Raw genomic sequence first — 25,419 nt, 5'->3', positions numbered from 1 at the left:
GAGGTTAATTTAGTGACATTGAGGGTACATCCGGACAAGGATTGTGATTATTCCTTGAGGTGGGTAGCCACACGATCCAAATAATATTCAATTTTTTTTTACTTTTATCACTGATGTTGTACAGTATGACTAAAAAAGATTTTCAAAGCCAGTAGGTCTAACTAGTGAAACATATTGACTTTAGCCACATTTGTTATATGAATCACATTCTTGATAAAACTTATGATTGACATATGTAGTGTGGCCTGCTTTTTTGATATATAAAAAAAATCACATACTCTTAAAGCGTAGTACTCCAAAAGATATCAGGTAAATTTAAATTTTGTTGGCGGGCAATGGCATTGCTTTGAAAAGCTGCAATGGCATCAAAGGATAAACATGGTGACTTTGTAGGAATAAATGACCGGTTGATATGTGCCCTCACTGTCAATGTGTCTGCGACCCCTAAGTCTGAATATCTGCACTGCTATTTACGAAAGGTTTCTAAAGGGGGGGTCCATGTCCATCAGTGGTCCATTGTTCGGAGCAACAAAGGCTGCAGTTCCCAAGTACTCCTCACAGGGGTCGCGTCCTTTCCTATGATTGGTTTAATGCTGTCAAGCAGCCACAAGAGCATCGCTTTACAGACCCCCCAGAGCTTTGCATCTTGCATGGAAGAGACGAGCTGAGGAGAAAGCCCAGTGAATACATCAGAAGCTCAGCACCACAGGAGGGGCAGCGCAAGGCAATCAAAGCTTGCCTCTTGCATAACCCCCAACTGCATATGTGGGTCACAGATTTACTGAAGCTATTTTTAAATCCCGTGAGCGCCTCTTCTTGCATTTTTCACACAGTGTATGACACTTCACAAGTACAATTAGTTTTTTTTGTCACAGTTTTCAATGAGATTCTGTTCACAGTTATTACTAGCAAGCAACACGTACGGTGGTTAATTAACACAGTCTACTTTAACATATATGCAATGACAACTGAATATTTACCGCCTTACAGCACAGCCATTGCATACACAAGCATCTTCATAAGTGGCACATGATGGAAGGGTGCCTTTCCTTTTTACATTCAGGTGTATATCACTGTATTTTGCGTGTAGCTACAGACTGGAGGCTATTTCTTTTAGATCATTTTAGAGCACTACGGACCTAAGATTTTTTACAGTTGTAAAATTGGCCCATTTGCGACTCCAAAATTTCCTTTCGATACGTACAAAATATACATTACATATCACAATTTATGTTGTTAGCTGTTAGATGTCCTTCACATCTAACATGGGCTTCAATTGGAATTCCATAGAGCATATTATCAAGCACTATATCGCCGTTTTAGCAGCAGTTTTCTGCCGCTAAAGCGGCGATAATTTTATCGCCTGTCTTGATAATATGCCCCCGAATCGGTATAGGGAAGAGAAGTGTTGTGGGCGTCTCTTCCAAACAGAATTGAATGTAATTAATATTTTGCGACTGAAATGCAGTTATAAAACATGCATATTTTAGCAACTACACAAAAAATAGTGGCATTCTATTTGCAATGTTGAAAAACACATTTTTCAAGTGGGTGTTTAATAAGGAGCCCGGCCACAAGATGGCTGCTGACTACAGTGGCTCTGTCTACTGGGAAGGATTATTCTGCATTAATCTGCTCTATCCCACACCATTAAGGACACGCTGGAAGGAAGCGTGCTCTGGTGGGGGCGCTGCAGGTGACAGGCCTGAAAAACCCAACTGGGAAGTGTGGGAACCCTTCCTCGGACCATGCGAGGCTTTTGGCCTGTGACTCCTGCTTGCGGCCTTCTGCCTGGCGCTGCTGCCAGTTGCGTCTTGACTATCTGTACTGTGGTGTGGCCTAGGGTGGGATTGGCATGCTGCCTGCCTCAAGGGCCTTCACCTCATGGGGCACGGAACAGAAAGAGGAGTGGAGGACTAACTGGAGGGGCCTGGCGTAGCCCAGACGGTGAGAAAGGGGCCGGCCATGGAACATGTGGCGCTGACCTAACAGGCCTTATCCGGAGAGGCTGTAGTGGTTTTCCCGCATTTTAACTCTGCTGTGCTGAGTGCTTCCCCCCGATGGATGGGCCCTCCACTGCTGGGTTGTTTGGTGGCCCTGGGCCTGTTCATGCCCCACACGCTTAGCTTATGGGGTGAGGCGAGCATGGCTGGGAGGACATTAGGACTGTGTTGAGGCCTTGAGTATGCGGTGGGAACCACGGCGGCGGGAAGCCCGGCAGCGCGGGAGAGTTCGCTGTGACAGACAGTAGCAGGGTGACAATTGGGGGCTGTCAACAAGCGTCTCATAAAAATATTCTCTGCTCTTTGTAGACCCACTGAGTTACAAAAACCCCATACTCCAGCCTCATACAGAATAACAGAATAGGAGCGAGCCTCATAGATAACGATTGCATTATTCGGTCTAGAGCCCAGCTAAACCTTGTCTACTAATGTTAGTAAATAGGGTTTAGTGTCAAAAAGCCTGGATGGTTGAATGGGACCGGCCATGTACCACCCATGTAATGCCCCCTTAATGAAAAGTTTTACATTGGAAAGTAAATCATTAAATAAAGATTTTGTACTGACACTAACCCAACGCAAAATGTGTGTGTGTGTGTGCACCAAGCATGCGTGTGTGCGCCTGTCCGTCTGTCTCAGCTGTCAAAGTGCATTAAAGAAAGCATGGGAACTGTGACGCTGCGTGCAATAGGGGCAGGGTAATTGAGAGTGTGGCAGGGTCAAAGGCATGGCTAAAAAACATGAGAGAGAGAGCAGGACTGACATAAATCAGGAGAAGAAAGCATGTAAGAGAAATATGGAAAATACATGTGGGAGAATGAACGATTGTCTGTTACTTCTTGTTGTATTTCTTTATCTGCATCCTTCCTTTCAGGGCAGAAAGCTGTAATTATGAAAATATCTTATCATAAATCCAACAGCTGGCTCAAATCATCCCTCACTTTTACAACTCTAATAATAACTCCAATCCGAAAGTTATGTTGTGCTGCATCCTGAGAGTTGTACTTAGAAGGCCATATTTGAATTAGTGATTTCTGATTGCTCTGCAAATGGGAAGGGAGTGCACCATTGTTCCAGGGGAGTCTGGGATGCAAATAGGGGCAATTTACCTGCATGTTGCAGGCATGTGGTTGAGGCTGATATGACATCAGCGTAGTTAATAAAATACACGTCTGGTGTTTCTGTCAGTAGCAAACACCTGCAAATAGTGTCAGTGTGGTTATTCCATGACCCTGTTTGTGCCAGCCAAAGGGCATAGGGTCTCCCTCCCAACACTAAGGGGATTACACAGTCAAGATAACCCCTGCTCACCCCCTTGGTAGCTTGGCACAAACAGTTAGGCATATCTCAAAGGCAATGGGTACAGCAATTGTTCATAATCTCACAGTAACACAGTGAAAACACTACAAATGGACACCACCCCAGTTTAGAAAAATATAAAATCTTTATCTAAATAAAATAAAAAACAACATACATAAGCAGAGATATCAATTTTAAAAGGTTTAAAATAGTCCAGTAATAGAAAACTATGGATGCATCTCTTTTAGCACAAAGTACCTGGTATACATCAAAATCAAAGATGATAAATGGGCGCAGGGGAGGCAAGGCACTGGAAAAGCAAAGCGATGCATTGGTTCCTTACTCTCGCGGAAGGTGATGCATCAGTTCCTTAGTCGCAGAAAAGGTGAAGCTTTGGTTCATTGCTCCAGGGGAGGTGATGCGTCAGTTCCTTAGTGCTAGGCAGGGGAGGTGATGCATTGGTTCCTACCAGCAAGAGGAGGGGATTCATCAGTTTCTTACTGTGAGGGGAGGTGATGCGTCATTTCTCTTTACACATGGCCTTAGTTCCTTACTGAAGCCCAGCGTCGATGCAGACTTGGTGCACAGGCGCGTTGCGTGGAAAACCTGGATGTCCTAGGGTTGATGCAGTGAAGCAGATGCTGCATCATTTCTCCCAGCTGCGAGCAGGTGATGCATTGAATCCAGTCTTATGTTATGTTATGTTATGTTAAAAAATTTATACCGCGCACGTACACCGAGATGGTTTCTTGGCGCTCATAACAGACATAACTAGCCAGGGCAGGAGGTATTACTCAAAGGCCGCCTTAAAGAGGTAAGTTTTCAGGGTTTTTCGGAACAGTTCGTAAGAGGGACAATGGCGAAAGGAGGAAGGGAGGGAGTTCCAGAAAGTAGGGCCTAAAAAAGAAAAACGTAGACCGCCGTGTTTTTTGCGGCGGTTCGATGGGATGCATAGAAGATTGTCAGCAGAGGATCGTAGATTGCGAATTGGGAGGTATCGCTTAAGCTTAGAGGAGATGAACTCAGGGGCGTGATTGTGAAGGGATTTGAATAAGGTGCATCCGAGTTTGAAGGAGCACCGTTTAGCCACAGGGAGCCAATGGAGGCTCCTCAAAAGGGGGGAAACATGCTGGTGTTTGGGTTGGTGAAACACCAGGAGGGCAGCCTGGTTTTGGATTAACTGAAGTTTTTGAAGCTGGTAGACAGGGATCCCCGCATACAAGATATTAGCAAAGTCAACCCTGGAGATGACCAAAGCCAATATAACTAGTATGAGTGCCTCTCTTATCTTATCTTATCTTATTGTTTTGGTAGAGCGCTACAGCTGCCCCAGCAATGAGGCGTCCCGGCGCTGGAACCCGGATCTGCTCCTAAGCGTGGAGAGTCCATGGACAGAGGAAGGATTACAGGCAAGGGAATAGAAAAGTTTTCACTGCTTTCCGGAAAGCTGATAAGTTGTCTATCGAGCGAATGTGATGTGGTAGTTCGTTCCACATCTTGGCTCCCAGGAACCTAAAGGAGCGGCCGCCCATGCGGCAGAGTTTTATGCGTGGGACGCATAGAAGGTTTTGGTTGGACGATCTTAGGTTCCGTGACGGCGCATAGGGAGTAAGAAGGGGTTGAAGCAGAGGGGGGGTGTTGAGTTTGAGGATTTTGAAGGTCATGATGAGGGTCTTGAACTTGATTCTGGAGTCTACAGGGAGCCAGTGCAGTTTTCTGATAGTCGCTCTGGCTGAGCATCTGCGGGGAAGGCCGACCAAAGTTCTAGCCGCAGAGTTCTGCACGCGTTGGAGTCGTGCTAACTCACATTTGTTGGCACCAAGAAGGAGTACATTGGCATAGTCTAGACGCGAGAGGATGGTGGCTTGGATGATGAGTTGGCGGGTCTTTGCGTCGAAGAAGCCTAGTATGTAACTGAGGCTTCTCAGTAGGCCGATGCAGGTGCCGGCAACTTTTTTGGTGTGGGCTCGAAAGTTGAGTGAGTCGTCCATCCAGACACCTAAGTTTTTCACTAGGGTCTTGGGGGGAGGGATGGTACCAAGGGAGGACGGCCACCAGTGCTCATTCCAAAGGCTGGTGTTTTTGCCAAGGAGAAGCACCTCTGTTTTTCCGCCGTTAAGTTGTAAACAGTTCGTAGTCATCCATTGGGCGACCGCAGAGAGTCCGTTTTTGAAATTAGAGGAAAAGTTGGAAGGACCATCTGAGAGAGCGATGGCCAGTTGTGTATCGTCAGCATACGATACTAATGTCAAGCCCCATTCTTTGGCCACTGCCGCCAGAGGCTGAACATAAAGATTAAAAAGAGAGGGGCTTAACGCAGAGCCCTGAGGGACTCCCTGTTCAATAGGGTGGGGCTTAGATAGAAAGGGGGGGCAGAGACTCGAAAAGACCTGTTCTCGAGAAAGGATCTGAGCCACTCCAAGGCATGACCAGTTACTCCAAAGGTCTCCAGACGTTTAAGAAGGATGACATGGGATACCGTGTCAAATGCCGCGCTGAGATCCAGAAGGATCAGCGCAGCACTTTGACCGGCATCTAAGATCGTTCGGAGGTGCTCTGTGGTGGCTAAGAGAGCAGACTCAGTGCTATGGCCTGGTCTGAACCCATTTTGTGATGTGTCCAGAATGTTGTTATTGACCATATGCTGGGATAGAGTGCTGTTAACATGCGCTTCAGCGAGTTTGGATAGCCATGGGAGCAGGGAGATTGGACGAAAATTCTCCGGTTTAGATGGATCTAGGGTGGGTTTCTTGATGATAGGCGAAACCCACGCTTGCTTCCAGGCAGATGGTACACACGCTGAAGTGAAGGAGAGGTTCAGGATGGCGGTTAGCGCTGGTAGGAAGAAGTTGAGTGATTCCAGGAATTGAGCCGGGCGCATGGGGTCTACGGGGGAGCCAGATTTGACTTTGTTGCATAGTCTGATGAGGATGTCATTGGAGATTTCTGGGATGCAGGTCAAGGTCGAGTAGCTGGGAGAAACAGAAGGATTGCTGATGGTACTAGGGGCGTGCTGGGGGAAGGAGGTGTAGATTTTCCGTACCTTGTCAACGAAGAACCTGGCAAGTTCTTCACATTGTTGCTCGGAGGAAATGGTAGGGAGGGGTGTTTTGCTGCTCTGCAGTTCTTGTACCAGTTTGAAGATTTCTTTAGCGGGAGTGGGACTAGATTCGATTTTGTCGGCGTAGAAAGCGGTCCGTGCAGCACGGATGGCTTTGTGATAAGTTTTCTGTAACAGAAGGTATTTAGCTTTGTCTTCTTTGTTATATTCCCTACGCCAGAGGAGTTCTGCCTTTTTGCACTCTTTCCGTAGATTTTTGAGTGTGTCGTTGTACCAGGGGTTGGATGGAGAGTTACGACTTTTTGTCCATTTTGCTGGGATGAGACTGTCTAGTCCGCCCGTAATCCACTCATGAAACGTGCTGTAGTTGGCATTGATGTCAGAGTTGTTGTCAAGGTGAAAATCCCCTAGGGTTTTGTGAAAGTCCTCTTGGGACAGTTTATGCCATGGTCTTTTTAGGCGGCTGGTCGATGCCGTATTGAGCCTGCTTTTATTGACCGGAATGGCCATTTTAATAAGGGAGTGATCTGTCCATCCCATAGGAAGGGGTGGCTCTGAGATGAGTTCTTCTAAGTTTGAAAAAACTGGGTCTAGGATGTGGCCAGCTAGGTGAGTTGGAGTGGAGATGAGGGGGTTGAGTTGCAGCGCGGAGAGGTCTGCAAGGAGTGTTTTGATCGTAGGGTCATTAAGTAGATCAAAATGAAGATTAAGGTCTCCCAGAATGGTAAAATTGGGGCTTTTAGTTATTAGAGAAGTTGTTGATTCAAGGAGGGCCTCGATGAATTTTGAAGAGGGGCCAGGTGGGCGGTAGATGTAGAGACCCGACACGGTGAAGTTAGGATTTATGGTGATTTTGAAGAGGGCGCTTTCGGACAGATCTTCCTTGACAAAAGAACAGGAGAGCGTTTTTTTGTAGATTATAGCGAGACCGCCACCTCTTCCCTCTCTGTTGATGGCCGACATTAAATAGTCGTCTGGTAGCATAAGGTTGGGAATGGTGGGGGTGCCATCGCGAAGCCATGTTTCACAGAGAAAAAGGATATCTGGATTTTCATCCAGGATTAGGGTATTAACCTCAAGGTGATGTTTGGCTAATGATCTTACATTGAGGTGAAGTATCGTGATGGAGGAGGTTTTGTCCGGACCTAAGAGCTGTCGAATGGCGTGGGGTTTAGTAGTGGAGAAATTGCAGGTTTGGCATTGTAGGCAGGTGAAGCCGGGCTTACCTGTAATGTTAGCGCAAGTTCTTCCGGGGTTCCAGCTATGGAGTGTCTCACTGTCGTAGGCAAGGGGCGGTGACGGAATAAGGCCAGGGGGTCTGGCGAGAGGCGATGACTTGGCGATGACGGGCGCAGACGGGCTTGCCTTAGGCGCGCCTTCGGCGCGCAAACGGCGCTCCTGCTGCGCTCGTCCGCTGCGCTTCCTATACAGGCACATATCAAGGAAGGGGGGGGGTGTGGCCTAGGGTAGGCGTGGCCTCGTGACGTCGCCGTCAATGGCGGCAGGCAAGTGATTCTCTCTGGTTAGAAATCTACAGATCTTGCGGATCCTGCGCAGCTGGAAAAAGCAGGATGATGTTACTGCTGAGATCTGAGGTTTCATAGATAGATCCTCAGAGATGATCACTCCTAGGCTTTTCACAGAGCTGACCGGGCGAGGAGGGGAGCCAAGAGAAGGGGGCCAGTAGTTGTCTTCCCATGGATTGGTAGGGCCACCCACCAGAACAAGTTCCGTTTTAGATGGATTCAACTTGAGCTGGCTGTGAGGCATCCAGTCAGAGATGAGTAACATTGTGGTTTGGATGTTAAGGCGGGAAGAAGGTGAAGTGTCCAGAGGGAAAATCAATTGCAGATCGTCTGCATAATTATATATTGTAGCTGGGGAATGACGAAGGGAAGCCATGAGTGGTTGCATATATAGATTGAAAAGAAGAGGGGAAAGATCTGAGCCCTGGGGAACACCACAAGTGAGGGGGATAAAAGGAGCAGAGAAGGTGGAGAGGTGGACTGCCTGGGATCGACCCTGCAAGAAGGATCGAACCCAATCAAGGGCGACACCCCGGATGCCGGCGTTGCTGACACGGTCGATCAAAATGGTATGATCGACCGTGTCAAAAGCCGCAGACAGATCTAGCAGTACAAGGGCTTGGGGGATATTGTTGTCGGCACCAGTTCTAAGTGTGTCCATTACTGCCGCAATCACCATCTCTGTGGAATGCAGTGGGCGAAAACCAGCCTGTTGGGGGTCGAGGAAAGAAGAAGTCTCCATAAAGGTACTCAGACACTTGGTTACGTAAGTCTCCAAGATCTTTCCCAAGAAAGGGAGGAGAGAAATAGGTCTATAGTTGCTCATCACAAGAGGGTCTGCGCTGGGTTTTTTCAAGATAGGTAACACTATGGCCTGCTTAAAAGCCTCTGGAACAACTCCTGATGTTAAGGAGGAGTTGAGAAGGGCCAGGGCGGGATCAGGGCAGAGCCTAAAGATTTCTTTGAAAATATGTGGGGGGCAGCAGTCCTTGGGGGAGCCAGAACTGACTTTATGGAGAAGGCTGTGAAATTCAGTGATGGAAATGGGAGGGAAAGTATGGAATTTCTGGGGGTTTTCAGAGGGGAGGAGAAATTGTTTGGAAGGGGCAGGTGGAGAGATATTGTTTTTAATTGTGGAAATCTTGTCCTGAAAGAAGGCATTGAGCTCATCACACAAGGCCTGGGTGGGAGCGGGCGGGAGGGTAATGCGATCGGGGAGGGAGAGCTCATTGACAATCGAAAAGATGTCTTTGGCTTTTGAAGCCGACTCCAGGATTTTGCGTGAAAAGTAGGAAGTCTTTGCCTCTAGTATGGAAGATTTATATTTATTTAGTAAGGTCGTAAATTCAGTCTTGAGTACGGGATCGTACTTTTGACGCCAGCGACGTTCAGCCTGGCGGAGGGCTAGCTTGTCAAGTTTCAGCTGGTCAGTAAACCATCGCTGGGCGTCATGGGGGCGTGAGACTTTAATAGTCTTTAGAGGAGCTACAGCGTTGGCAGCTGCCTTCAACCAAAGCTCAAGAGTAGAGGCTTGGTGAGAGACAGATTCAGAAGCTGGTGGAACTGAGGCTGCCAGAAGAGAATGAAGTGTTGTCATATTGGCGTTCTTCCAATTGCGGGCCGTGATGCTAGCAGGGCGCGGAGGGCGGTGAAAACTGGGAAGGTCGACAGAGAAGGAGATAAAGTAGTGGTCTGACCAGGTACAAGGGGTGATCAGTCTTATAGCAGAGCCTGCCTCGGATTCGGAGAGGGTATTTTGGACGTCATGGAGACATGGTGCTTGGGACTCAGGCTGAGGTGATCTTAGAGTCGCAAAACAGGCACTGAGTCAATTCTTCAGCTGCACAGCAGCAATCTGTTAGTTTTCCAACCGTACAGCTGGCTTGCAGCAGGAAAAACAGGCGCTGAAAACTGATGCATGGATTTTCTTCATTCTTGCAGCGGAAGCCACCTCCAAGGGCCCAGAACTGGAATTCACACCACGTGGCAGGTTACAACTCCCAGCAGAAGATTTCAGGGGCAGCAGGTGAAGTGTTTGATGGCCCTGGGACTTCTACACAGGAGGCAAGCACCCACAAGAGCTTGGAGAACCTTGGTGAGCAGGATGATGAAAACATAGTCCAATCCTTTCACTCTCCATGACAGAAGCAGCTAACAGCGGGTCAGCACAACACAGCCGCAAGCAGCAGAGTGACAGGTCTCCTCATGCAGCTTTTACAGCTCTTCTTCTTGGCAGAATCTCCTCTTAATCCAGAAGTGTTCTAAAATGTGGGGTCACAGGTCCAATACCCATACCCCTTTCTGCCTTTGAAGAAGGCATACTTCAGAGGATAGTTTTTTTAGTGCACAGATTCTGTCTTGCCCAGTCCTGGCTCCAAACACACTACAGGGGTGTGGAGACAGCCTTGTGTGAGGACAGGCACAGCCCTATTCAGGTACCAGTGACAACTCCTCCCACCACTCTGCTTAGGAAGGCACAACAGCCTTGTTAGGGCTCATCAGAATATACAGGGCACAACTTAGCTCCCTTTTTGTGGCTGTCTATAGTGAATGCACAAATAGTTCAACTGTCAGTCTAAACCAGACATCGATTTTACAGGCAGGCAGAGGCACTGAAAGGAAAAGGAAGAAAATTAAGTGGCATTTTCAATCGGTAAATTTAAAAGCCAACTAAATTAAATATTGGTTTTTAAGTTCTGATCTCAGAGATGCCCAAACTGCAAATCTAGTTTCAATCAAGTAGTCTTCAAGGGAGCTGCCCGAGTTATTGCAGAGGGCTGCTAGTCCTCAAAGGAGGTGCTTGCTAGATCAAGGTCCTCTATGATCTCTAAATGCCCTTGCTCAAGAGTTTTAATTAGTTCCTCCACCTGAATTTTATTCCACGCTATAGATTTCACTGCAGTACCAGAGTTTTTTTATTTGATTCAGTATTATCTGGCAACATAACCTCAAAGATAACAAGTACCTGTACTTTTGACAACGATACAGAGGAGATACGGGTGCAGATCATACAAGGGTGCGCCTCTTAGACTGCGAGAGCAGATACTGCATGAGTCTGCAAAACTGCTATTGGACAATTTGATGCTAGGAAGGTCAGAAGAGTTATCCTATGGCAGAGCATCCCAAAAGGAGGCAGCTCCATAATAATAATTCCTATCTGGAATGCACAAATATATCACCCGATAAAGAGTTTCTAGGTGCTAGGGGCCTCTGGGAGTTTAAGTGAGCTATTGCCCAGAGTCACATGAGGCTGAGCTGAGCTACAGTCAGTGCGTTCTGGAGTTAGCTGCTCTACACCTTTCCTACAGAAACCTATTCAATCTGCACCGGTCAACCTTGTTACCCGGAGACCCCCAGCACAGAATGCTAAGGCTCGGCCTCTTTCACAAATGGTGTGTGGGTATTGTGGTGGACCCCAAGACAGACAGTCCAAGTGCCCAGCCCGGGAAAGAGGTGTGAACCGAACCAGTTTGCGAAAGTATGCTGCTCCAGCTGTGCAGGGAGGCCGAAGCAGCCAGCCTCCTTAAATACCGTCAACAAAGGCGTAGGTGGCAAAGGTGACAACATGGACGACAACTCCCTGAATGCGTTGGTGCACACAGTGTGGGCTGTCAGAACTGAAACGCAAGCCAGAGGCCACAGTGCATGGCCCAAAAAGCACAAGAGGATACCTGCACAAAGCCTTTTTGAGGTTGCAAACAGGCTGATTCGCAGATTCAGCCTGCTTGCGAATGCAAAAAGGCATTTTGACATGTACCAAGCCATAAATAGCGATTCAGTAACCTATTACCGAATTGCAGTGTTTGTCTGAATGTTTTGTGACAGAAATGCAGTCGCAAAACATTCGGATTTTACCACCAAATTCAATTTGGTGGTAACTCATTTGCAAATGAGAAGGGGTCCCCAAGGAACCCTTCCCCTTTGTGAAAGTTTGTAAAATAATGTTTAAGAGCAGGTAGTGGTTCCACAGACCACTGCCTAATTTTCTTTTTTGAAACGCATTCCATGTTCCTTTAAAGAAAACGGCAGTATTCGAGAAAAAAAGATTCCTTTATTTAAAAGCAAACACAAGGAGATGAATTACGGAGTTCTGAACATTGCAAACACTCACCCTCAGTCAAAGATCTGGGTTGAATCCATCATCGATCTTTAGCTCTCTTTGGCACCCTAGTTCAGACATAGCCTTATGCAAATCAGTCTTGACCCTGTGCCTCATGGGAACAGTCCAGCCCGAACTGCCAAGCCATGTCTTCACTGGACTGGAAACAACCATCCTGGGACCGGTTTCTGGCAAACAGCCGTCATCAGCCAGGCTAGCTTGAATCCATTGGCAAAGTGAGCAAGGGACCCACGTCTGGGCCTACCCTGCCAACTTAGGGCAAACAAAGCAAACACAAAGAGATGATGTACGGAGTGCTGAACATTGCAAACACTCACCCCCAGTCACAGATCTGGGTTGAATCCATTATCATTCTTTAGCTCACTTTGCCACCCCAGTTCAGACATAGCCATACACAAATCAGTCTGGATCCTGTGCCTCATGGGAACAGTCCAGTCTGAACTGCCAAGCCATGTCTTCACTGGACTGGAAACAAGCATCCTGGGACCGGTATCTGGCTAAAAGCAAACATGAACATATGGTGATCAGCTGACCCCAGCAGGCCACCATACCTGTGATATTAGCAATGCCCAATGGGTCGTAAACCGAGACCTACCTCATTCAATTTCTTGAGGTAGGGCTATTTGTGACCCACTGGGTATTGCAAATGAAACTCAAAAAAGTTTCATACATTTGAAATAGCATTTTTATAATTGCTATTCACAGGAAATTGCAAGTAGGAACTCGCTATTTCAAACTTTCTTACTTGTGGCCCTAAGATCTTCCACTCATCACTGGCAATCATTTGATAAATGGTATGTCCAAAACAGGTCGTCTGGAGTGCATTATAGATGAGATCAAGGGTCTTGACTTTTTGAACGAAGGTTTTGATTTAGGTTTGGACATTTCTACCTTGAGGGCTCAGTGGGCTGCAGTTAGAGCTTTGATTGGTTCTGATTTAGAATCCATGAGTTCCCTGGTAGCTAGATTTTGTGGGAGTTCATTTTCTTAAAGAAGCCTGTTTTTCATTCTCCGCTGCACGTCTGGAACTTAGTGTTGATCTTTCAAGCATTATAATTCATTCCATTTGCGTCTTTGGATCAGGTAAATTGGACATTTCTCACTATCAAGGTGTTATTTCGGTTTCCTATTACCCCCACTAAAAGAGTAGGAGAGTTTGCAATTCCATTGTTTTTTGAGTTGTTCTCTAGATAAGGTGATCCTTATACCAGGTCCCGGGCTTGCACCTAAGCTACCATCCTCTTTTCACTGACCAGAAAATCCGGTTTTGCCACTGTATGCCCAGATCCAGGCTCTCGAGAGGAACAGGTTTTACATACCTTAGATGTAAAAAGGACATTGACAATGTATCCTGCTCAGACTGCATGATTTAGAAAGTCAGTTGCTTTGTGGTATGTTTTGTGTTAGCAGGGCAAGTTCTTAAACCATCTAATTCGACTTTGAAAAGGTAACTAGATTGTCTATCATTACAACATATGAAGCAAAAGAATAGAGTTTACCCAATATAGTCCAAGGAAGGTCAAAAAAGATAAGGTGGCTTCCTGGTAAAAATTGAAGTGTGCCTCATTGACAGAAATCTGATTAGCGGATTTGAATTGGCATTCATTAGTCAGGATAGCGTTAATCAGAACCATTACATGATAAAAAAACGAATCTTGCAAATATATGGATATGTTTAAAAAGCATGTAGGCTATTAAAGTACTCTCTAAAAACATGTTATAAAAAGAAGCTGTATGTTATCGGTGTTATCCAGTGACATCATTCGAAATGTACACACCAGTGCCAGTGAGACTTTTCAACATTGTCTATAATAGTACAAGCGTGTGTAAGCTGAAAGTAGCGGTGCTTAAAAAAGTGCATCCGTGGGGTCCCTGCAGGAACACTTCGAGGGGCATATTTACAAGCACCTATTGCCACTGGAACGTCACTTTTAGTGGTGTTCCTGTGGTGATACATGCTTTGCCTTATTTACAAGGCAGCATTAAGCCACTTTACATGGCTTAAAGCTTCCTTGTAAATAAGGCACCCTTGCACTCCATACATAGCGTGAATAGGGGGGCAATGGGTTGCACCACAACACCCATTGATTTTGATGCTGCCCTCTAATTACAAGGGCATCGTAAGTAGGAGGCAGTGCTAAAATTAAGACCTGGGAAAATCTGGTCCCAAACAGGCGAAACAAGGAGAAATGCTTCGCTGGGCTCAAGCCGATTTTTTGTGCTGGGTGTTTGTCCTGTACTGTAAAATCAGTGCGAAGTTCACCACATGCAGGGCAAGAGGGTGCTGCTTCTTTCTGCCGCTCGAGTAGATGTGCTGCTCGAGCGGCAGCTTCCTCAACGCGAGCGTTGAGAAATCTCACCGGGAGGGGGTCTGGAGTAAGATTTGTCTCGATTGCTTGCAAACTGAGCGGTCTGGAGTAAGATTTTTCTCGATTGCTTGCAAACTGAACGCTGGCGAGCCACAGGAGAGGACAAACCTTGCTCTGCACAGCTACACAGAGTTTTTCTGAACTTCTCGCTCTACATGGAGTGGGTAAAACTCTGCAAACTCCCCAAACAGAGTGGAATTTTACACCCAGGCCTACTGCGATAGTTTATGTTTTAAAAATTATATAGAAATTTAAAATTATTACCTTACAAATTTATATTGAATTTATTTCTTAAAAACATTAAAATATATGTTTACATTTTTACTAAAAACGTAAAACAAATACATTAATTATACTGAGAACTCCTAATTAAGTTATTACATAATAGATAACCTTTTGAGGAGGTGAGGTTCTAATTACAGCACTCCAAATGATTAAGGTTCCTTTAGTCTTTATCTGTATATTGCACAAGTGAACAAATTTACTATTGTCACCAGGCAAATTTACAAGACGACACAAAATTTAAATAGCATAAGGGCAAATTAGTGATCCAATGTAGAGTCAAGAAAAGGTCCTCTTCAGATAGCGTTATTTTATATTTTCTCCTTTATTCAGATTTCATTAAAAGACAAGTTTTCCCAGCATAAACATCGCCAACACGTGTTTCAAGGCTGGAATAGTTAAAAAATACATATATATTACAATCCATACATAAGCATATAAAATGTTACATAGCATATAATATAAATATAGTAGCATACCCAAAAGTATGTTACTATATTTATATTATATGCTATGTAACATAACTTTTGTTTCTTTGTGTGTCTTGTACATTATGTTCTTGTATTGCTTATGTATTTTATATGCTTATGTATGGATTGTAATATATATGTATTTTTTAACTATTCCAGCCTTGATGAAGTCTCTGTGGGAGACGAAACACGTGTTGGCGATGTTTATGCTGGGAAAACTTGTCTTTTTATGAAATCTGAATAAAGGAGAAAATACAAAATACTAGGTATGCATTTGATGTAATTTGGCGTTATTTTCGGGAAATGTTACATAATTAGACAAAAGGAAGTTTCATTCATTTCACATAACGCTGGTAAGCACATCCCTGGACACAGCGTTTTGTCCATAAGCAGCTAGTGTCGCACTATGACAAGTTTTCTTCACACATAATATGATCAGCCATCATATAAGATTCTTGAGCACATTTTATCAACAGTAGTACAGCAAGCTACCTCCTCGCAGTGCACGAGCTGCATTGGAAGAAACCGTACACAGCCACCGTATTAGTAAATCAAGCTGTTTGTACACAAGGCATTAGTAGCAGCATGACAAGCTTCATCAACGCACTGCGAGTAGCACCTTAATAAGCTTCTCGGGTCAAGCTTCCTTCGTGCATAGCATTAAGTCGAAGTTATCAATCAATCAATCAATCAATCAATCAGTCAATTTATATAGCGCCCTACTCACCCGCTAGAGTCTCAAGGCGCTGGGGGGGAGGGGTCCGTTACTGCTCGAAAAGCCAGGTCTTGAGTTGCTTCCTGAAGGAGAGATGGTCCTGGGTCAGCCGTAGGTGGATGGGGAGGGAGTTCCATGTCTTGGCTGCCAGGTAGACGAAGGATCTTCCTCCGGGGGTGGCTCTGCGAATGCGTGGTAAGGTGGCGAGGGCGAGGCTGGTCGAAGTTATAGATGTCTGAATTAAACTTTGGTTACAAAGAAAAATTATCTAGTTTCTGAAGGAAAAGAAAAATCATCCTTTCCATGTTTCCAAGTCAGTAGACAATAGATGACTTACTGCTTTTTCCACAAATCGGGCCGAAGACGTGCTTATTCAGCCTCTCTGAGTGTTTTGTTCTGAAAGTTGGTGTGCTCACATAGTATTGTTTTGTGTAGGGTGAAATCCATGCTAATCTATGCAAAGTGGTTGTAACAGGTGGGATCAAAACAAACACCCCTTAAGCTTCTCCTAAAACAAGATCGACTAAAGCCAGGCAAAATGGGGTCCTCTGCCATAATCCTAGCACCAAATGTAAACAGACTCGCATAATTGGAAAACCAGATAATCATCTGATATTTACATGCATAGTTGTCTTCAGAGAGAAATTTAATTTGTATTGGAGAATGTACCTCAAGTGCAAAATCTTGTAATGCAATGCTTGTTCGTTAAGGCATGTTTAGCGTGTGCATAAAGGGGACATCATCAGCGTGGAATTAATGGTGAATCGAGGGAGGCCCAATTGGTGTCCATTCACGCAGTACAACGCTTCAGATTTCCGAGCATTGCTGCCTAATCTTGGTCAAGCAGACCCTTCCTCTGTTGTTTGAGGACGAAGGACAACCCCAAAAATAAAGTAAAGCCAGTTGAAAACAATAAACAAACCATAAGCATTATCTAGAACAGTAAGGAAACAATAAACACTGCTTAAACCATCCAATTCGAAAGAAAAGCAAAGCAATCATTTATTAAAGTCTAAGCGAAAAATAAAAGGACAACACGCCATCACACCCAAAAAATTATCCATCCATACAATGAACTTGTAGACATAGAATAAACTGAACTGGTAAGGCCATGGTTCTGAAGACACAGGATGGTGCTACTGTGTGTCCACTCTTGAAAGAATAAGAGAGCTGCCCCAGTGGAAACATAAGATTGACTAGGACCAACCACAAGGTTGAGATTGGCCAGGACAGTACTTGAGTTGCATGGATGGACAACTGCTATTGGAAGACTATTTCCTCCTTCTCACATACCGCAGCCGTCGGAGCACACAGCGGAAGTGCAGGCACTGGGGGACAGATTTACAATACCTGGCGTATCCCTGCATATCAGCAGGGATGCGCCAGTTATTGTGCGCAACGGCTCCGCCACCATGGATGCGCCGCATTCACAATGCGGCGCACCATGGGGCAAAAATGGCACAGATGCGTGACGCATCTGTGCCATAAAGGCGGCGCATTGCTGGAGTTGCGTCGCAAGCGCGTTGCAGCTCCAGCAAAGCTCTGGGGGGCCTATCTTTACAATGCTTCATCAATCCTTACACCTGCTTCACGCAGGCGCAGGGTTTTGACGCAGCATGGGCTCAAAAGTGACTGAGTAAAATCTTGTAGATTTCACTCAGCCACTTTTGTAAGGCGTTCCTGCGCCAGAACGCCCCCCCCTCCTGCGCAGGAACAGCTTTACAACATGACGCATCTCCCAGTTTTGTGACTTTGTAAATACCCCGCCGCATGGCGTATCTTTTGTGGCGTAAAATTGGCACAAGGGGCTTGTAAATCTGCTCCATTAGTTCTTGCTATTCACTTCCTTAATATTTGGCGATAAGTTCCTTCCTCCCTCTTGGACTCATCTCACATGCAGGTGCACTTTCAAATACTTTTCTGTATCATCATTCTCTGCTTTTTTCTAAGTTTTTGCTATTTACCACGTAGTTAGACTTTGCGGCAAATAGCGGCCCCAGATTGCGATTTCGCAATTTTAAAATGGTTCATGAATTGCATTTAAGGAATCTTAAATTGAGATTCCTTAAATGCAATTAATCGCAATTTAGCGATTTCTAAATTTACGATTTTTGCATTTAGGATGATGCATCCCAAATGCAAAAATAGTGCTCGCAAAGGAGGATTCTGAGAATCTGGCCCTTTACGAGCCGATTCTGGTTTGATGAATCTGGCTGCAAGCATCCTATTTAGGGAAGGCTTATCCTCTCATTTGCAAGCCACCATTACTGGTATTTACACTAGTGTTGGGCACATTAACCCTTGTCTGTTAACATTGAATGGAACAAGACTTTTCTTTAATCTATGTATGCAATATAATTTTGTCCTACTTTTGACTTTTTACAAGGTTGAACAATGGTGGGAGTTTCACAAAGAAAATGTTGTGAGCATCCTTCTGTATCATGTGACTTGCCACCGCTCTGCCATTCTAGTTTGTATACATGTATTTTGTTTTAATTTCTTTATATTTTTTCTATATTTTTCATTATATATTTTTAAATATTTTTTCACTTTATTTTTTCACTTTTGTTTTATTTTGTTCATTTATGACTTTGATTTCTGATCCTGACGAATGCCCCGTAACCTATACATTGGGTCATATATAACACAGAAACATGCTGAACATATATGGGAGCCATTATTTATAACCCCTCCTCATTAGTTTTACTTCTATCACTTGGAGGCACTGGAATGAGATGTAGTTTTGACTCACCTCACATATATAAAAATAGCACTCTGTTTCTCTCATCCATACCTGGTCCTCATCTGGGATATAAAACACCTCAAAAGCTACTCTCCTTTGGAGAGTTGTAGCAGCACCAGCTACTTTTGGTCCTATTGTGCGGAAATAACCCAGTGATGAAGCATGCCACCTTCAGGTGGGTGAGGTTGCTTGTCCTAAATAAATAATATTTTCACACACATAAAAACATTCTTCTGTCCTTCTTTCTTCTTTACTCAACGTGCTTATTTTGTGTTTCATATTAGTTAGGGAGTGGTACACTGTTGGTTGAGTTACGAGCTCCCATTTGAGCCCCTTTTGTGTTTTAACTAAACATACCATCACAGATCACAGGGACGTGGCTAGACCACCAGAAATGGTAGCTGCTCTGTGAGAGAACTCTGGGCCACCACGCCAATGATCCTCGAAATAATTTTAATCCCCAGTGTACAAATGACCCTGGTGGATCCTCTGCATATGGCGCTAACAGTGAGCTTATAAGAAACCCAGCAAAAAGCAGAGGCCTAAGAACTGGTAGTAAAAGAATCAGAAGGAGCCGACTGTGCCATAGTGCGGCAGGCCGTGCGACACCTGTAGGGGGGGAGGACCCTTCCCGGCAGTGTCATTTGGCGGCAGATAGGCACTCGCCTTCCCCTCTCTCCAGCATGAGGCGAGGTGGGTGGTGATAAAACTGACCCATTTAAGTCAGCGACCAGAGTCGCGTCTGCTAGGAGAGACAAGAGGCGGCCATTGATGGTTGAGGCCTCCTAAATTAATTTGATCACCCGCGATCAGCCGACCCTAAAGCATCACCCTGATTGGGAGGCCTCTCACAAGAAAGACAAGAGGAGGGGAAGCAGATGTCTCCCGGTGGAGAGGCGGACAGTAGGGAATCCCTCCTCCCTCCCAGACTGGCCTGATAGCAACTGCGGCTGGAATTGCACTTGACAGGGAAATGAGTGTTAGCCACAAAAAAAGCACTGGTCAGCTGTCTGCTTGGCCTGAAGACACAGAAACAGGACAACAGACCAGTGAGGTGGCTGGACTCTGTGAGGGGTGTGAGAGGGTGAAGCATGAACTGGCTGGGTTTAAACTGAATGGGATGGTGAGTAAAAAAATCAATGGATTTAGGCCCAGATCTCTTTAATTGGGTAAATGTATGGCATTGTTCTGAATTTTGTCCATCAATTGTTCTTTTTGCATTTGTCACCTTGAGTGGGACGGGTGTGCCCAAACGTGTGTCCCGTGCTCTCCATGCCACTAGGATGGTGTCAAGTCAAGCTAGCCTGGCTGATGAGGGGTGAAACCCCGAATCTGGTACTAGGATACTTGTTTCCAGTACAGAGAGGACCTGGCCTAGCAGTTCGGGCTGGACTGTTCCCACAGGGAGTAGGGTAAAGACGGATTAGCATATGTCTGAGTTCAAACTGGAATGGCATGAGGAACAAAAAAATGATGGATTTAGGCCCAGATTTCGTTACTGGTGTCAATGTATGACATTGTTCTGCATTCTGTCCATCAATTGTCCTTTTTGAACTGTAAGAAGCGCCTTGTACTGCCCCATAAAGCCACCTAGCTAGAGCATACTCAGAGGCGATAAGCATCTGCATTGCCCTGGGGGGGTCTACTATTCTGCAGCATAATTTGGCCACGCAGTGTAGGCTGATTGGAGTCTGTACCTGGCATCATCTAATTGGCCGTCTGACACACATATACTGGCATAATGGTGACCTTTCTGTCAAGGGCAATACAGCACTGCGAGATACCCACCCGCTCTCTTCCAAATTAGAGACTGTCTGCTGCTACCTGTTGGGGAATTGACCTGATCCTCCAGGAGTCCGTGACAAAAAGTGACTACATCTAACACTGTCATTCATGTGAGGTGGGGCTGCCTAGAAGACCTAAGGTGCCCTCTTTGTGGCCCACATTGTAGTGAATAGTAGTATTAGGCCGTGTAGCTGCACTTGACATTCCTAGGCCCGTACCACGTAACTTTGAGCTCTAACAAACTGACCTAAAAACTTGTCAAGAGACAAATATTCGGTCTCGGCTGCCCAACAAAGAAATTGATAAATATACCAAACGAGTGCAGATGGCAGTGGAGGCGGGTGCATTTGTAGAGGAAGAGCTAGTGTCTGAAGCATCACACACAGCCTCTATCCTACAAGCTATCCAGGGCCTCAAGGACATTATGGAGGGTAAAATAAATGACACAGAAAATTTACCTATTTCAAATTGGAAAATATTTGCGGAATACTGTCAACAAAGTTATGGAGATGGAAGGTAGACTGTTCGAGATTGAGGACACGGGGAACCACAGGAGGCTCAGATTTCATCTCTGCAAGGAATGTTGGAGCAACTAGAGGCCTGAACGGAAGACACGGAGGGTAGGTCATGATGTAATAACCTATGAATTGTAGGTATTCCAGAAGGAGCGGAAGGCACCACGCCAACTAAATTCATCACTGACTGGCTAAAGAGCATTGTTCTGGTGGGGGTAGTCTTGCTTTCTAGTGGAAAGACCACATCGAGCCGTTGCTACAAGGCCCCAGTGGGCTCCCAACCATGCCCCTTCAATGCTCACTTTGCTCAACTATTCAGGCTGCAGGGGTGTGGCCAATTGGCGAACAAGATGACAACTTCCTAAAGCAGTTCCCATCGTCCATCGTAATAATGCCCTGACATCTGCTGAAAATCTCAGCTAACTGTCAACAATAGAAGTGGGAGCGCTTTGTTAGACCTGGCCCTTTTTGTAGGTTTATCCCCAAACTTTTTGCCGTTTGCCTCCTATTTTTCTGACCCTGATTTTATTGGCTATAGGACTTTGGACACTTTACCACTGCTAATCAGTGCTAAAGTGAATATGTTCTCTGTGTAAATTGTGATTCTGATTGGTTATCCATGATTTGCATATTTGATTTACTGGTAAGTCCCTAGTAAAGTGCACTGAGTGTGCTAGTGTGAGTAAATCAAATGCTTCTAGTGGGCTTCCAATACTGGGTGTTCCACCCACATAACTACCCCTGTAAATGTGTCCCAGACCTGCTACTGCAATGTCTGCGCTTGCAGTTTTAACTGCCATGTCAACCTGGCAAGTGCACCCATTTGCCATGCCCTAACTTTCCCTTTTCTTACATGTAAGCCATCACTCATGGTGGCCTAAGGTATCCCCCGGGCAGGATGCAGTGTATGTGAAAGGCAGGACAGGTGCTAGTGTGTTTTACATGTCCTGATAGTGAAATACTGTGCATTTCGTTTTTCACTATTGAAAGGCTCTCTATCCCATGAGTTAACATGGGAGCTGTCTCGCAACATCTTACACGAGTAACTTTCCATTGGGACAAGATGGAGAAATGGCAATTAGGCTCTCTGAACTCAATATGTAATAACACACCTTTTAGTAGAGGTGGCTTTTAAATTGTGTGTTTGAAAATTCCACTTTTAGAATAGGGGCTTTTTCTTGCTTTACCGATCTGTGTGCTTCTGCCAGTTTGTGTATTCACCGTCTGGTTTTGTAGTGACACGAGCTGGGGATGTGCATTCCCTCTAGACAGTCACAAGGGGGGTGAGGTGTGTCCTGCCTTTCCTGGGTGACTCATTGCCAAGCTGAAAATTCCTTTCTGCATTTAGAGCAGTGGGAGGAATTCTCACTGCACAATGATGTCTCCACCCCCTGTGGTCAAACTAGACCAGGGATGACAGAAGTGGTTTGTACTGAGCTCAGAAACAAAAAGAACAATGAGAAAATGGGGCATAAGTATTGGACCTAAGACCCAAGAATTTTAGATTACTTCTGGAAACAAGAAGACCCTGCCAAGAAGAAGAGCTAAAGAGCTGTGTGAGAAGTCTGTCTTTCCTGTGTGAAAGGTGAGTTGGCCTGCAGTTGCTGCTTCTATCTGTGGCAGAGGAAAAAGACTGACTCTTTGTGCCCTGCTGTGGTATCCAGCTTGAGAAGATTTCCAGGGGCTTGTGTATACTTGCCTCATGTGGAAGTCTCAGAGAGATAAAAGACTTCAAAATATCCACGCTAGATCTAAAAGGAATCCTGCCTGGAAGGAGACTGGGAAAAAGGTGTGAGGTGCGCTGCCCAGGATGCGTGTAGGATTGGTGGCCTGCATCTCTTGTCTGGAGCAGGAGAAGGACTGGAGTGTTTTTCACCTGTTGTAAAGGAAAGCTTGAAGGGAGAGTTTTCTTTTTCAGCCCAGCCTGTACGGAGCACATTTTCTGCTCCCTGGCTCTTGATGTGACCAGCGTGTGCTGAGCGCTTCAGGAGTTGCCTGCTTCGCATCGTTTGGAGCAACATATTTGACAAGTCCCCTTTTAATCAAAAATAATGCATGTCAAGCACTGTGATGGTTGCTGGGGCCCGAGGTTTAAACTCAAGCAGCGCTAAAATGCGTGGGGAGCGCTGACTTTCCATCACATCAATGCTGCACTTTTCAGCAAGGGAGAGGTGCTGCACTAGCAAAGGCAACCACAGAGGGAAGCCACACCTGCCTGTAAGCCAGAAGGCAACGCCACAATAAAGAATCTAGCAGAGTGATGTCACCTGAATAAAATGTCTGTAATAGATGCATGGCAGGCACTTCACCCAGCAGAACTGCCCTATATCATTTTCCCAAACATGCATAGATCATTCTCCAGTCTTGACTCATTTCTCATATCCAAGCAAGAGGGACATAGAGTACTCAATGTCCATATTCTGGTGAGGGGATTGTCTGGTAACTTGTCGGTGTTGACCAGTCCGGCCTGGGGGCCTACTCGCTGAATGACGGGGTGGCACCTGAACCATTTGTTGTTAAGTGATGGGAGTTTAGGGAGTCATGAGGGCAGATGACTGAGAGATACTTACAAGAAAATGAGGGATCAGTCGAATTCCCGGGTGTCCTCTGGGAGGCTTTAAAGTTACCTTGAGGAGTCGGAGCGTCAGTTACAATAAGAGAAAGCAGGAACATACTCAACAGGTGGTTTCAGACCTGGAATGCCATGTAATAGAGCTAGAGTTCCAATATTTAGAAACTGCCAATGAGTTGATCATGCGGTACTCCCTGCTTACCAAGACACTCCTGAGACAGGAACACACAGAAGAGTCCGGGAGGCATTGAGGTCTACCCATTGTCAAATCTACCAATGCAGAGATATTGCAAGTTTTTGGGAAGTAGTCCGTTCTTCGCATTAATAAGGCCAAGTCCTCTATATATCCTATTGCTCAGTGTCCCACAACCATGGCCTGTGCCCCTGAATTACGGGTTCTCGATGACGGCTTTAAATATCTTGGAGTACATGTGACCAAATGTAGGGCCTTGGAATTGAAGTTCAACCTCTATTCTCAGTTGGATAAATTTCCTGGAGATGTTAAGTTCTTCTCCCTCCCTCTGTGCCTGTTGGGCTGTTCAGCAAGTTTTAAAATGGTTTTGCTACCGAGACTCCAATATCAACTCCAAGACGTTCCTTCCCATTGGAGAAAGCCTTTTTTTGCAAAGGCTGATGCGCTACTGAGGCCTACTGTGGGATGGAGGGGATGCCTCAATTGCCCTTCAAAAATGTTGCACACCTATCTGTGGAGGTGGCATACCATAGCTGCTCAAATCTTGGTGATCACTGACTGGTGGTTTGAGGCGTTTAGGGATCCCACCCATGCTGTTGAGGGCTTGATAATGAGATGAGATAGCCTCTCCTATATTTTGTATGGAGGCAAATTACCACAGACACTACCTTCTGCCATCCAGGTGGTGCTCAGCATCTGCAAAACGGATGTATGATGGTACAACGCGTACCGTTTCAACGCGTGCCCTTACAACGCGTCTTTAACAACTCAAGTCGTTACAATGACTTGCGTTGTTGGGCGCGGATAGTAAATAGTATAATTTACTATTCTAACACCAGTCTCCGTGGATAGTAGGGAAGGTGTTGGAATAGTAAATATACTATTCTTAATCCTTTAGCGCCCTCCAGCGCAAGTCGTGGTTATGACTTGCGTTGTAAAGGACGCGTTGTAAAAGCACTGCGGGGTAAAATCCGCATTGAAAAGGATGTTCCCCCTGCAAAACCATTGGATGGGAGGGATGGCTTACGCTGGATACTCCGCTTTGGAAGCGACTCCCCCCGGTCCCTGTGAACCAAGGTTTTGTATTGGTGAGACACTATATGCATTAAAACACTGGGAGACGTGTTTAGCAACAACTCTTTGAAATCCTTTACAAAGCTGCAGGTAGAGAACCTTAAGCATTGTACCCAATTTTTTCGGCACCTCGAGCTCCGATGTGATTACTCCATGCATATCATCTGAAGCTGAAATTTCAGAATACTTCCCTATAGAGGCACACATTTTGCTTACTCACGTAAATCCCAACAAAGTGTCTGTAATATATCAGGCTCTTCTCCAAAACTTACTGGATCCCCTGGTGAGATTGAGGGAGGCGTGGTCCAGAGACTTGGGGTTGATGGAAGATAAGCCTGGAGGGAAGCCCTGGCCGCTTCTAGAAATGTAGTGGTGTCATCTCAGGTTCACCTTATCCAGATCAAAACTTAGCACCACACATACTTCCCAAGAGCATGTCTGTTTCAAATGGGTCTGATTGGCTCTGAGAGCTGTTTGTGATGTAACACTGTGGCAGGGGATTTATTGCATACCTTTTGGACCTGTCAAGTCTTGGCTCACTTCTGCGTGGGGGTATTGAGGACCCTTGAGGCAGCAGCGGGTTGGAGGATCCCTGGAGAGCCAAAATTGATTTTGTTACACATAGCAGAATCTGTGGGAAGAAACAGATGAAAAGGGTCGCTGTTGTGGCTCGGCTTACTGATTGCAAAATGGGA

This window comes from Lissotriton vulgaris, chromosome 2_2, assembly GCF_964263255.1.
Source record: "Lissotriton vulgaris chromosome 2_2, aLisVul1.2, whole genome shotgun sequence".
Classification (NCBI taxonomy): domain Eukaryota; kingdom Metazoa; phylum Chordata; class Amphibia; order Caudata; family Salamandridae; genus Lissotriton; species Lissotriton vulgaris.
The sequence above is the reverse complement of the archived record's forward strand: the minus strand, read 5'-3'. Positions refer to the sequence as shown.